Source organism: Ovis canadensis, chromosome 7 (genome assembly GCF_042477335.2).
Source record: "Ovis canadensis isolate MfBH-ARS-UI-01 breed Bighorn chromosome 7, ARS-UI_OviCan_v2, whole genome shotgun sequence".
NCBI classification, from domain to species: Eukaryota; Metazoa; Chordata; class Mammalia; order Artiodactyla; family Bovidae; genus Ovis; species Ovis canadensis.
In genome coordinates this window covers 83,290,598-83,305,041 of record NC_091251.1, presented here as the reverse complement: position 1 = coordinate 83,305,041, position 14,444 = coordinate 83,290,598, and the positions used below count along the sequence as shown (strand labels likewise).

The 14,444-nt window shown below is 39.0% G+C and overlaps 1 protein-coding gene across 5 annotated transcripts in view; it reads right to left on the bottom strand.

Annotated features, from left to right (window-relative positions):
* MNAT1 (MNAT1 component of CDK activating kinase) overlaps positions 1-14,444 on the bottom strand; it is a 224,011-nt gene that overhangs the window by 174,334 nt on the left and 35,233 nt on the right. The window lies entirely within an intron of this gene.

The following is a 14,444-nucleotide window of genomic DNA, read 5'->3' as shown; positions in this document are numbered from 1 at the left end:
ACACATATTTTTGAAAATTGATTTAGGATCTAGGAGGATTCAGATAGCAGGATAGGGAGAAATCAAAGAGGCATATAAAAGAGCAGACTAGGATCAAGTCCACTTTCAGACCAGTATCACCCTCAGACCTGGCAGGGACCTGCACTTTAGAGAATCCTGCATACCATAATTACTAAAATAAAGACCTTTCCCCTACTTTCAGCCTTGTAAGGAAGTTCTTTAAAGTTCAGTAAGCAATTGAGTCAGTGGAAGTTACTCAAAAGGGAGAGAGGTGCTGGCTGAAGGAGGCCCCTCAGGCCAGAGGATAAAGAACTGAGACTGACCCCGTATATGTGCACAAAGGAGAAAAATCACCACAGCTTCTGCCTTGAAAAATCTCAGAAAAAGTGGCTACTTACAAAATTTTTAATCAGTTAAAACTGGCTGCCCTAAATCCACCAAAGTGATTACCCAGGCAAGCCAAGTCTCCCAAATACCTGCATCCCTTCTTTCCTCTCTTCTTGGCTAGTACAATTTGGGGAAGAGCTTAGAACTTCTTAGAAGTCTTCAGTTGGAAAGAAAGGAGTTGGCAAGGCTAGCTCTCTGTAGGAGATCCCTGGGGGACTGACAGTGTTGGTTCATGTAGCGTTTTAGAGGCCCAGGTGCCACCGAATCATCCCTGCCCAGCCAGAGCAGGTCCATCCTGCTAATCGGGTTAGCAAGCGAGAAGCTGACCAGGAGCAAGCAGCCACTTCAGCCTACGGGCCTTAAAGACAGAGGCTCCTGGGAACTCAGGATGCAGTATTGCGACTAAGAAGACGTCGCTTGATTTACAACTTTTCAACATTTAAACATACTGCTATGTAGTCCTCTAGCTATAATACTGCCCAATACAGTATATAAGGGCCACACCAACCCTAATCATTCCGTTCTTAGCATTATTTGAAGTTATTTATTTATGTGTAACCTGCATTAGAATGGAAGGCAGGAATTTGACCTATCTTGTTCTACATCACCAAGTATATACATATATAATACATATACAGAAGGAAAAAGACAAATTCTAATAAATAAGGGAAAGGTTGATTTCTTCCAAATACATGGTTCACTAATGGAAAGAATGATACAGAGAAATAAGAATATTTAAGGTTGGTTATTAGTAAAACACTAACATTGACCTTGGCATGTCTCTATATTAAAATGGGATCAGGGAGAGAATCATCGAAAAACACAGGCAAAAACTCCCTAAAAGGGAGAACAGAGCTCACAGTCATCATTATTCAAGATCAACAAAACCCCAGAAAATTCACTTGAGATTAGGAAAATTGGGAGTGGTACATTTCTCCTAATCTTTGTGGTTAGAACAAATTAAATCCAACTAGAGAAGCTGAAACTGAGCACACTTTAGAGTGCAGGCCCTATACATACCCTAATTTTGTCTTGAACCATTGTTATGAAACCCTTCATCAAAACCTCTGGGGTTGGGACACATGGCTTTTTAAGGTTGGAGTTCATGTGTCTCCCTTTGCCTGGCAAAGTAATAAAGCTACCCTTTTTTACTTCAAAAAAAAAGAAAAGAAAATGAGCACACTATATAACTACACTGATAAAGATGTTTATAGGCAAGGAGCTATCTGAAATACTCAAAATCATTGAGCTATTATACAGAAATTAATATTCCATATAGTATTTCAACGTCTTGGAGAGTAGACCCATCCAATAATTCAGTTAAGGAGATAATAAAAACACTTTAATATTTCTGAAAGTCATACTGTAATCTCAGACATATTATTTATTACCACAGTTAGTTCTACATCTCCAATTCTAATCTACATCATAAGGACTCTAATCTAAATCATAAAGATTTCAATAGCATTCAAAATATTTTAAATAATCTACGACCCATACAACTTTTCCCTTTCTGATTTTAGTTGTTAAAAGAACAAATAATTATTTTTTTAAGTTCAACTATAGAAGTATGTAGAGAAAAAACTCAAAGTGCTACTTCCTTCTCTTCTACATCTTACTTCCTACACATTACATACAATTGTCAAGTTCAGCATTTATGTGGCCCGATATTTTTCTACACATTTCCAAATATGTATGTTCAAATTATATACATGAAAACTAATCTTATAAGAAAAGAAAAAAAAAAAAAAACAGAAGAAAACATTCCTAATTGCTAGTTCACTTCATCTGGCAACACAGAAACCAAAAGACAGTTATGTGGGCAATCTTTTGCCTCCAAGAGTGCTAGGAACTTTTTCAAACAAAATCGTGTATTCTGCAGAACATAGGAAAATTTGCTGAAAAAGCCTAAATCCTTGGTTATTACCCATTCCCAAAGACGTTTTTATGGTTTTCTTTTGTTTTTTAAAAGGCAGAATAGTGCCGGCCTTCTTTCCTCTCTGAAAACCTTATTTTTAGATTCTCTTTTCTATCAAGAATATTTAACCACTTATATTCCTCTGTCAAGATTTTCAATCAACTTGTTTCTTTACTTTTTCAAGAGCAAACAAGTCAATTAAAAATTCTGACAAAGAGTAGATACAAAAAACCTATAGCTAACATCATACTTAATGGTTGAGAAACTAGAAATTTTTCAACTAAAATCAAATACAAAGCAAGACTATATCCTCGCATTATTCCTTTTCAACATGACACTAGAAGTTTCTGCTAATGTAGTAAGATAAGAAAAGGAAATAATGGACAGACAGATTGCAAAGAAAAACTCAGAGCGCTCTGCATACAGATGACAGGATTGTCTGTACAGAAAATCCAAATAAATCAACAAAGAAAAACCTCTTAGAACTAATAATCCATTATAATTACAGCAAGGTTGGAGAATACAATATACAAAAGACTACTGCTATGCTATATACCCCAGCAATGAAAAAGTACAATCTGAAATTAAAAACAGTATCATTTATGTTCCAGTTCCACTTCAGTCACTAAATCACGTCTGACTCTTTGCAACCCCATGAACCGCAGCAGCCAGGCCTCCCTGTCCATTACTAACTCCCTAAGTCTACCCAAACCCATGTCCATTGAGTTGGTGATGCCATCCAACCATCTCATCCTGTGTCATCCCCTCCTCCTCCTGCCCTCAATCTTTCCCAGCATCAGGGTCTTTTCAAATGAGTCAGCTCTTCGCATCAGGTGGCCAAAGTATTGGAGTTTCAGCTTCAACATCAGTCCTTCTAATGAACACCCAAGACTGATCTCCTTTAGGATGGACTGGTTGGATCTCCTTGCAGTCCAAGGGACTCTCAAGAATCTTTTCCAACACCACATTTTAAAAGCATCCATTCTTCGGCGCTCAGCTTTCTTTAAATAGTCCAACTCTCACATCCATAAATGACTACTGGAAAAACCGTAGCCTTGACTAGACAGACCTTTGTTGACCAAGTAATGTCTCTGCTTTTTAATATGCTGTCTAGGTTGGTCATGACTTTCCTTCCAAGGAGTAAGCATCTTTTAATTTCATGGCTGCAGTCACCATCTGCAGTGATTCTACAGCCCAGAAAAATAAAGTCAGCCACTGTTCCCAGTGTTTCTCCATCTATTTGCCATGTAGTGATGGGACCAGATGCCATGATCTTACTTTTCCGAATGTTGAGCTTTAAGCCAACTTTTTCACTGTCCTCTTTCACTTTCATCAAGAGGTGCTTTAGTTCCGCTTCGCTTTCTGCCATAAGGGTGGTGTCATCTGCATATCTGAGGTTATTGATATTTCTCCTGGCAATCTTGATTCCAGCTTGTGCTTCTTCCAGCCCAGTGTTTCCCATGATGTACTCTGCATAGAAGTTAAATAAGTAGGGTGACAATATATAGCCTTGACGAATTCCTTTTCCTATTTGGAACCAGTCTGTTGTTTCATGTCCAGTTCTAACTGTTGCTTCCTGACCTGCATTCAGGTTGCTCAAGTGGCAGATCAGATGGTCTGGTATTCCCATCTCTTTCAGAATTTTCCACAGTTTATTGTGATCCACACAGTCAAAGGCTTTGGCATAGTCAAAGCAGAAATAGATGTTTTTCTGGAACTCTCTTGCTTTTTCCATGATCCAGCAGATGTTGGCAATTTGATCTCTGGTTCCTCTGTGTTTTCTAAAACCAGCTTGAACATTTACTCATAACTACAATAATCAAGACAGTGTGGTACTGGTTAAAGAACAGAGGAATAGACCAATGGAACAAAATAGCCCAGAAGTAGACCCACATAAATAGAGTCAGCTGATCTTTGTAAAAGAGCAAAGGCAATACAATGAAGCAAAAATAAGTCTCTTCAACAAACTGGACATCCACATGGAAAAAAAATTAATCTATACATGAACCTTCAGTTCAGTTGCTCAGTCGTGTCTGACTCTTTGCAACCCCATGAACCACAGCATGCCAGGCCTCCCTGTCCATCACCAACTCCCAGAGTCCACCCAAACCCATGTCCACTGAGCCTTACATCCTTAAAAAATTAACTCCAAGCTTAACTTGCAGGCCTAAACGAAAATGCAAAATTATGAAACTCCTTGAGTATAACACAGGATAAAAGCTATATGACTTTGGGTTTGGTGATGACTTTATTGATACAACACCAAAGGCATGATCCATGAACGATATAACTGATTAGCTAGATTTTTTTTTTTAATTTAAAACTTCTGCTCTGCTAAAGACGATGTCAAGAGAGAAACTAAAAATAAAAAACACCTGACAAAGGACTGTTATCTAAAATACATGGGGGAAAAAATTCTTAAAAAGTGGACCAAAAACCTTAACAGACAACTCACTAAAGAAGATACAGAAGATACAGGCATACCTCATTTTATAGAGCTCTGCTTTATTTCACTTTGCAGATACTATGCTTTTTACAAATTGAAGCTTTGTGGCAACTCTGCATTGTCAGATGATAGCTAACATTTTTCAGTAATAGAGTACTTTTTAATTAGGGTATGTACTATTTTAGACATATTGCTACTATGCACTTAACAGACTACAATGCAGGGTAAACATAACTTTTATATGCATATTGGGAAACCAAAAAATTATCATGACTCATTTTATTACAATATTTACTTCATTGCAGTGGTCTGGAACTGAACCCACAATATAGCCAAGGTATGCCTATATACAGATGGCAAATAATACATGAAAAGATATTCCACATGACATGGCATAAAAGAAATGCAAATTAAAATAACAATGAAATACACACTAATACCTATTATTATAAAATAGCCAAAATGCAATACTCTGACAACACCAAATGCTGATAAACATATGGTGGAACAGGCACTCTCATACACTGCTGGTGGGAATACAAAATGGTACAGTCACTTTGGAAGACAGTTTGATGGTTACTTATAAAACAAAGCATATTCTAACCATACAGTTCAGCCATTATACTCCCTGGTATTTAATCAAAAAAGGTGAAAATTGCATTCACACAAACACCTGCACAGATGTTTATAGAATCTTTGTTCATAATTGCCAAAACTGGAACAAAACCAAGATGTCCCTCAATAGATAAATGGATACACAAACTATGATATATACAGACAACAGAGTATTATTCAGCACTAAAAACAAATGAACTATGACGCTATGAGAAGACATGAGAGAAACTTAAATGTATATTACTAAAGGAAAGAAACCAATTAGAAAAGCCTACATAGATTCCATCTATAAGACATCTTAGAAAAGGCAAAATTATGGAGACAATACACTTGATCTTAGCCAAAAGGCTGAAATGCAATTACGGAGACAATCAAAACAACATGGGTTGTGGTGGAGGAGACAATAACTTTAGAGCAGTGAAAATACTTTATGGTATTATAATGATGAACATATGCCATTATACTTTTGTCCAAGCCCACAGAATGTACAACACCAAGAGTGAATCCTAAGTAAACTATGGACTTTGAGTGATAATGATGTGTCAATATAGGTTCATCCTTGGTTTAAAAAATAAAAAGGACAATTCTGATGAGTGATGTTGACAATGGGTATTTGAGAAATCTCTGTAACTTCCTCTCGATTTTGTTGTAAATTTAAAATTGCTCCTAACAGTATGAAAAACAACAATGTCATTTTGGTTTTGTCTTTAAAAGAAAAGTGTTATCAATGTTTGCTCAATGTCTATTAACATTTCATTTAGTCATTGTCAGTTCAGTCGCTCTGTCATGTCCAACTCTTTGCAACCCCATGGACGGCAGCACACAAGGATTCCCTGGCCATCACCAACTCCCAGAGCTTGCTCAAACTCATGTACATCAAGTCGATGATGTCATCCAACCATCTCATCCTCTATCGTCCCCTTCTCCTTCCACCTTCATTCTTTCCCAGCATCAGAGTCTTTTCCAAGGAGTCAGTTCTTCGCATCAGGTGGCCAAAGTATTGGAGTTTCAGCTCCAGCATCAGTCCTTCCAATGAATATTCAGGACGGATCTCCTTTAGTATTCACTGGTTTGATCTCCTTGCAGTCCAAGGGACTTTCAAGAGTCTTCTCTAACACCACAGTTCAAAAGCATCAAAAGTCTGTGCTCAGCTTTCTTTATAGTCCAGCTCTCACATCCACATGTGACTACTGCACCATAGCCTTGACTAGATGGACCTTTGTTGACAAAGTAATGTCTCTCCTTCTTAATGTGCTATCTAGGTTCGTCATAACTTTTCTTCCATTGAGCAAGCATCTTTTAATTTCATAGCTACAGTCACCATCTGCAGTGATTCTGGAGCCCAAGAAAACAAAGTCTGTCACTGTTTCCATTGCTTCTCCATCTATTTGCCATGCAGTGATGGGACCAGATGCCATGATCTTCGTTTTTTGAATGCTGAGTTTTAAGCCAACATTTTCACTCTCCTCTTTCACTTTCATCAAGAGGCTCTTTAGTTTCTCATTTTCTGCCATAAGTGTGGGGTCATCTGCCTATCTGAGGTTACTGATACTTCTCCCAGCAATCCTGATTCCAGTTTGTGCTTCATCCAGCCAGCATGTCTCATGATGTACTCTGCACATGGTTAAGTAAGCAGGGTAACAATATACAGCCTTGACGTAGTCCTTTCCCAATTTGGAACCAATCTGTTGTTCCATGTCCAGTTCTAACTGTTGCTTCCTGACCTGCATACAGATTTCTCAAGAGGCAGGTCAGGTGGTCTGGTATTCCCAGCTCTTTCAGAATCTTCCACAGTTTATTGTGATCCACACAGTCAAAGGCTTTGGCATAGTCAATAAAGCAGAAATAGATGTTTTTCTGGAACTCTCTTTCTTTTTTGATGATCCAACGGATGTTGGCAATTTGACCTCTGGTTCCTCTGCCTTTTCTAAATCCAGCTTGAACATCTGGAAGTTCACAGTTCACGTACTGTTGAAGCCTGACTTGGAGAATTTTAAGCATTACTTTGCTAGCGTGTGAGACGAGTGCAATTGTGCAGTTGTCTGAACATTCTTTGGCATTGCCTTTCTTTGGGAATGGAATGAAAACTGACCTTTTCCAGTCCTGTGGCCACTGGTGAGTTTTCCAAATTTGCTGGCATATTGAGTGCAGCACTTCACAGCATCATCTTTAAGGATTTGAAATAGCTCACCTGGAATTCCATCACCTCCACTAGTTTTGTTCATAGTGATGTTTCCTAAGGCCCACTTGACTTGGCATTCCAGGATGACTGGCTCTAGGAGAGTGATCACACCATCATAATTACCTGGGTCATGAAGATCATTTTTGTATAATTCTTCTGTGTATTCTTGCCACCTATTCTTAATATCTTCTGCTTTTAGGTCTATATCGTTTCTGTCTTTTATTGAGCCCATCTTTGCATGAAATGTTCCCTTGGTATCTCTAATTTTCTTGAAGAGATCTCTAGTCTTTCCCATCCTATTGTTTTCCTCTATTTCTTTGCATTGATCACTGAGGAAGGCTTTCTTATCTCTCCTCGCTATTCTTTGAAACTCTGGATTCAAAATTTAGTCATTTTGAAGTGAAGTTGCTCAGTCGTGTCTGACTCTTTGCGACCTCATGAACTGTAACTACCAGGCTCCTCTGTCCACGGGATTTTCCAGGCAATAGTACTGGAGTGGATTGCCATTTCCTTCTCCAGGGGATCTTCCCAACCCAGGGATTGAACCCGGGTCTTCCCGCACTGTAGACAGACACTTTACCGTCTAAGCCACCAGGGAAAATATCCAATAAACATTAAGGAAAATCAATTAATAAAATAATAGACAAGCTTGAGACTTGTTACCCAGATTGCTTTAAAACCTACCTCCTTCAATTGCCTTAACCATAAAAGCAATACTAATCCATAAATTAACTTTCTTCTAGAAATGTTACTCAAAAATGTGAGGACATATGTGAATCCACTGTGAAAAAGTACTTATATCTCCTCAGATCATGCCATGGAAATTTTTTTATTCTAGAATGCATTTCCTTAAGTGATAAATCTCTTATTTACCACATAAAGTTAGTTTTCTTACCAAAGACAACTTTAGAACACACTTCTTCAAAAAGATAAAGTATCACTGACCACACAAAAATTATTTTAAGTGACGTACTAAAGACATGATGATATAATTAAACTCCACTTTGGCAATCCTAAGACTTAGATTGCCATCCAAGCTCTGTCTCTCACAATATGATGAACTCTGAGGAAGTCAAAATATAAGGTTTTTCCCAGTTTGATAATTCTAAATACCTTGGAGTGTTACACAAATTGTTAATTAGTTTCCAAAGAGAAATAAATGTGTTTTCTCTCAATATAACTGATGTTTATCAGTTTAAATTTTACATTATTGTTGCTGTTCCGTCACTTAAGTCGTGTCCAACTCCATAACCCATGAAGCCCGCCAAGCTCCTCTGTCCATGGGATTTCCCAGGCAAGAATACTGGAGTAGTATTCCCTTCTCCATTAAATTTTCCATATCACCTACGATTACAAACTTTATCTATAGCACAGACTTTTCCTTAATACTTTAATTCCACCAAGAATATTGTAACCATGGGAATTCCCTGATGATACAGTTGTTAGTACTCCATGCTTACAGTGCCAAGGACCTAGGTTTGATTCCTAGTCAGGGAACTAAGATCCCACAAACCACACACATAACAAAGGGGGAAAAAAAGAACATTATAACCTATATTATATTTAAGGATGTGATATAGAAGGTTCTATGACAAATGGAATTAGCAATACAAGGCATAAGAAGACACAGATTCCCCGGGATCTCTTCAAAAGTTTATATAATTATGTATAATTTAATATATACTATAAACTCTAAAAGTTTATAGCATTTTGCCCCAAAAATATATATTTTCAGCATTTGAAAAAATTGGTTCAATGCTTTTAAAAGCACATATTTTTAAACATATATACATACAAACACATAAATGTATGCACAAAAATATATACAGGTATACAGAGGAAGAGAGGGTCCTTTAGAGCAGTGGTCCCCAACCTTTTTGGCACCAGGGACCAGCTTCATGGAAGACAATTTTCCATGGACTGAGGGGAGAGGGGAATGGTTTTGAGATGATTCAAGAGCATTACATTTATTGTGTACTTTATTTCTATTATTTATCTTTATATTATACTGTACACTTTAGTTCTGTTATTAATCTTCATTTCTATTACATTGTGATATATAATGAAATAATTATACACCATATTGTAGAATCGGATCATCAGGCGTTAGATTCTCATAAGGAGTATGCAACCTAGATTCCTTATGTGCACAGTTCACAGTAGGGTTCACACTCCTATTAATACAATAATCTAATGCTGCAAGTGATCTGACAGGAAGGGGAGCTCAGGTGGTAATGTGAGTGATGGGGAGCAGCTGTAAATATAGATGAAGCTTCGCTCGCTCACCCATCATTCATCTCCTGCTGTGTGGCCCAGCTCCTAACAAGCCAAGGCTTAACGTTTAACCAAGTTCTTACAGTGTTCCCTACGGGACAGTTTCAGCTCCAGACACAACGATCTCTAAGTCCAAAAAACCCAAAGTTACATGGATGTAAAACACAAATTCCCCAAGTAATGACTGGGTATACCACTAAGTGAAGCCATTCCCACTTCCATCCCTTGGTTCTAGGACAGATGTATTTTATGTACTGCTTTTTAGTCGCAAGTCCTGTCTGACTCTTTGTGACCCCATGGACTATAGCCAGCCAGATTCCTCTGTCCATGGACTATCCCAGGCAAGAATACTGGAGTGGGCTGCCATTTCCTTCTCCAGGGATTTTCCCAACCTAGGGATTGAACCCATGTCCCCTGCATTGGCAGGTGGACTCTTTACCACTAAGCCACCAGATAAGCCCATTTTACCTATTAGGGGTTCTCAAAATAATGGTCATACCCATATAAATATTTATGGTACAGAAAGCATTCTGGAGGATTGGTGCCCACCCTTTTAGAGCTTCATCTCCAATCCAGCATCTTAGTTGCATGTATGAGCCCATTATGAGCTTCCCTGGTGGCTCAGACAATAAAGCGTCTGACTGCAATGCAGGAGACCTGGATTCAATCCCTGGGTCGGGAAGATCCCCTGGAGAAGGAAATGGCAACCCATCCCAGTATTCTTCCTAGAAAATCCCATGGACGGAGAAGCCTGGTAGCCTACAGTCCACGGGGGCACAAAGAGTCGGACACGACTGAGTGACTTCACTCATTCACTCACCAATCTAGAGTACAAGTGGAGCAGTTAGTGTTAAGATCAATGATTTCATGAACTTTCGTGAAAATGTCACGTATCTTTTCCAATAGATTGGGACTCTTGGTAAGAGAAAATGTTGCTCAAGATACCACACTGGTAAATTAAACACTGTGTTAAGTGTTCAGATAGCGGTGCTGGCCACAGCCTTAGGAGTATGAAAAGCATACCTCTATTCAGAATGTTGCTTCCCTTGTGGCTCAGCTGGTAAAGAATCCACCTGCAATGAGGGTTGGGTTCGATCCCTGGGCTGGGAAGATTCCCCTGGAGAAGAGAAAGGATACCCACTCCAGTATTCTGGCCTGGTGAATTCCGAGGACTGTATAGTCCATGGGGTCTCAAAGAGTTGGACACGACTGATTAACTTTCACTACTACATTTAGAATGTTTGTTAACCCCAAACTAAATGAATTGCTCTCCCTCCCAGGCCAAGGGAAGGTAGTTCTAGAGGCTGGTGCTTGACATTTCACACTATGATAGCCTTTACCCCCCTGGTCAAGGAATCAATTTAGATGTTCAAGCAAATACCATGTATGTCTATTCCAATTATACATCTGAGAACTGAAGAAATGACTACTAGATGAGAACACAGACCCACTGTGAACTAAATCTGAGTCAGTGAAAGTGAAAGTGAATGTCACTCAGTCGTGTCCAACTCTTTGTGACCTCATGGACTATACGGTCCATGAAATTCTCCAGGCCAAAATACGGGAGTGGGTAGCCTTTCCCTCCTCCAGGGGATCTTCCCAACCCAGGGATTGAACCCAGATCTCCCACATTGCAGGGGGATTCTTTACCAGCTGAGTCACCAGGGAAACCCAAGAATTTTGGAGTGGGTAGCCTATCCCTTCTCCAGTGGATCTTCCCAACCCAGGAATCAAACCAGGGTCTCCTGCATTGCAGGCGGATTCTTTACCAACTGAGCTACAAGTGAAGCCCTAAATCTGAGTCAAAATGCTATTTATTATAATATTAGGTGATAGTAATAAATATGACTGTCATGCACCCCTATTCTAATAAAAGGATTACTTTTAGTCCCCACCTGTCAATTGTCAATTCACATCCTATGGTCAATAATCACAGGTTTGCAGCCAAAAACTGAATCACTGAAGATGTTTGGGCAGAGCAAGCTTGGAGCAGTAACTGGGCTAAACAATAACTCAAGATCTTATAAAGGATCAAAACCTCAATACCACCAGCTCAGGCCCAGCAAAGACCTGAGGCCTGTCCAGTATTCCTTGGACTGCTGTTAAAAGAATGAATTCTCAGATTTCTCTGGTCTTGTCCAGAACCCAGCCCATTAAGTTCAGTAGAGTAGATACAATCATGAAATGACCCTCCTTTCATGACTTTTCATGAAATGACTTTCCTTTCTTCAGAGGATCTTCCTAACCCAGGGATCAAAACCAGATCTCCTGCATTGCAGACGAATTCTTAACCAGCTGAGCCACAAGGGAAGCCCATTGGGTGTAGAAGTAACCATAATGTTTTCCCAACATTTATTATGGAATGAGAATGAGGGAGAAAAAACAAAAAAAGGGACTTCACCAGGGGAATCAAATACCCTAAATAAAACTAAAGAATAATAGTTATAAATAAAAGGCTTTAAAGTATGCATAAAATATATGACTTTAGGTAAAATACCTTTATCTGGATCACTCGACCTCCATCAAAATTAAAAATACATTAAAAAAAAAAATCTAAGCAACTGGCAAACCTACCTTTAAATACATAATCTTATATAGAGTATCAAAAATGAGATTATATAAACTTTATAAATCTAGAGAGCTAATTTACTAAAGCTTTTTGTAGGAACATTGCTACTTCCTCAACTACCCAGATTAATTTCTTAGAACACTATACAACTTCTAAACTGTCTCAAATGTAAGTACACCATTTTTCCCCATTACAAACACACACACTCCATTCTCATATTCTCCACGTCGCCCTCTGTGCCCATATATGGTGAATGATATACAGTATTTCCAATATGTATGCATATTGTCCAAACACTTCAGCCAGTGTCACACTAATTATAAATTCCACCATCTTTAATCTCATTTATGGACTCCACTAACTGTAGCCACTCCTCTCTTTCTAAAACAGTTTTCTATATCCTACATATGGTCGTCCAGTTTAGCACTATTCCTATCATCATTTTTGCATCTTGAAAATTCTCATAAATGAGCCAGTCATTATCCTAGGCACTTAATTCCATAACTTCCTTAACCCCAATGATCTCTTGCCCCATCACACTTCAGTCACCCACCCTCACACCTTCAAACTCAATCTTGTCAGTATCAGTAGATACATCTCTGGATTCTCTATTTCTAGCACCCAGTTATCTAAACACCTCTTCTCTTTTCAGATGTGCTAATTTGCTTCAGTCTTGTCCAGTTCTTTGCAACCCTATGGACTGCAGCCTGCCAGGCTCCTGTGGCCATGGATTCTCCAGACAAGAATACCGGAGTGGGTTGTCATTTCCTCCTCCAGGGGATCTTCCTGACTTAAGAGATCGAACCTGCATCTCTTGTGTCTCCTGCAATGGCAGGTAGGTTCTTTACCACTAGCACTACCTGAGAAGCCCTCTCTTTTCAGATGACCTGCACTAAGCACCATCACTCTGTCCTCTGACCCCACAAGGACCTTCCCACTGACATTACTACTCTTGTCTGTTCATCACCCCCTCAAGGTCCTAAATTACACAAGCTTAGATTTCAGCATCTAGTATTATAAGCAATCCTTCGCAAATACACTTAACTCACTTGCCCCCTCTCCTCTATTATACTCCTTATCCATTTGTTATTAAACCCATCTATCCACCAGTCCATGCCTGTAACTGAGCTGGCTGAATTTTGCTGGAGAAACCATCATCCTTACAGACTGAATTCACTTTAAAGTTATTACCACAGATTTCTGATAAGCACTCAACACTTCCAGACATTCCTTCTACACTTTCTAAGTAAATTCATTTTCCCAAACTGAGAGAACTATTTCATACTTTCTCTTCTCGCCTCAGACTTCCAGCACTTTCTAGTCTCACCTCATTCATAGCCAGTGTCTTGGCCTCATACTATATTAATACGGGATGTGGTCAGACAAAAATCACCTCATTTCTAATCACTAATTATATCAACCCAATTGCTTCTATATTATCTTTATACACTACCTGCATGCCTTTAAAGTGAAAAAAAAGTATTCTTGCTCATATCTAGGGCCAGCCTCTTCCCTCCTCTTGCGCCTCTCATTCCCAGTCTCTACTCAAGCACTTTCATTCTGCAATTTTCCCCTTATTCTCCTGCATTATGAACTTATACGTCTCCTGAATCACTTCTATGGAATATAAACACATGTCAGTATCAACAACCATTTTAAAACACACACACACACACACACATACACATTTTACCACCCAATTTCTCTGCTCCCATTCACAGCAAAGTTCCTGAACCAAGAGTTGTCTAGAATTCTGTCTTCACTGCCTCACCTCTCATTCTCTAACTCATTCCAGTTCATCTTTTATTCCTGACTTTACACTGAAATATTTCTCAAGAATCTCACCAACGTCCTCATTCTTGCCAGAGCCAATAATTAACAGAGAATTCTCTGCCCGTAACCTACACTACCTCTTAGCAACATTAACACAACTGACCACTTCCTCCACCTGGAACATTATATTCTCTAGGCTTCGGTGACCTCACACTTATCTGATTTTCCTCTTGCCTACCTGCTCTTTTTCCTTTGTTTTGCTGGCTCCTTGTCCTCTACA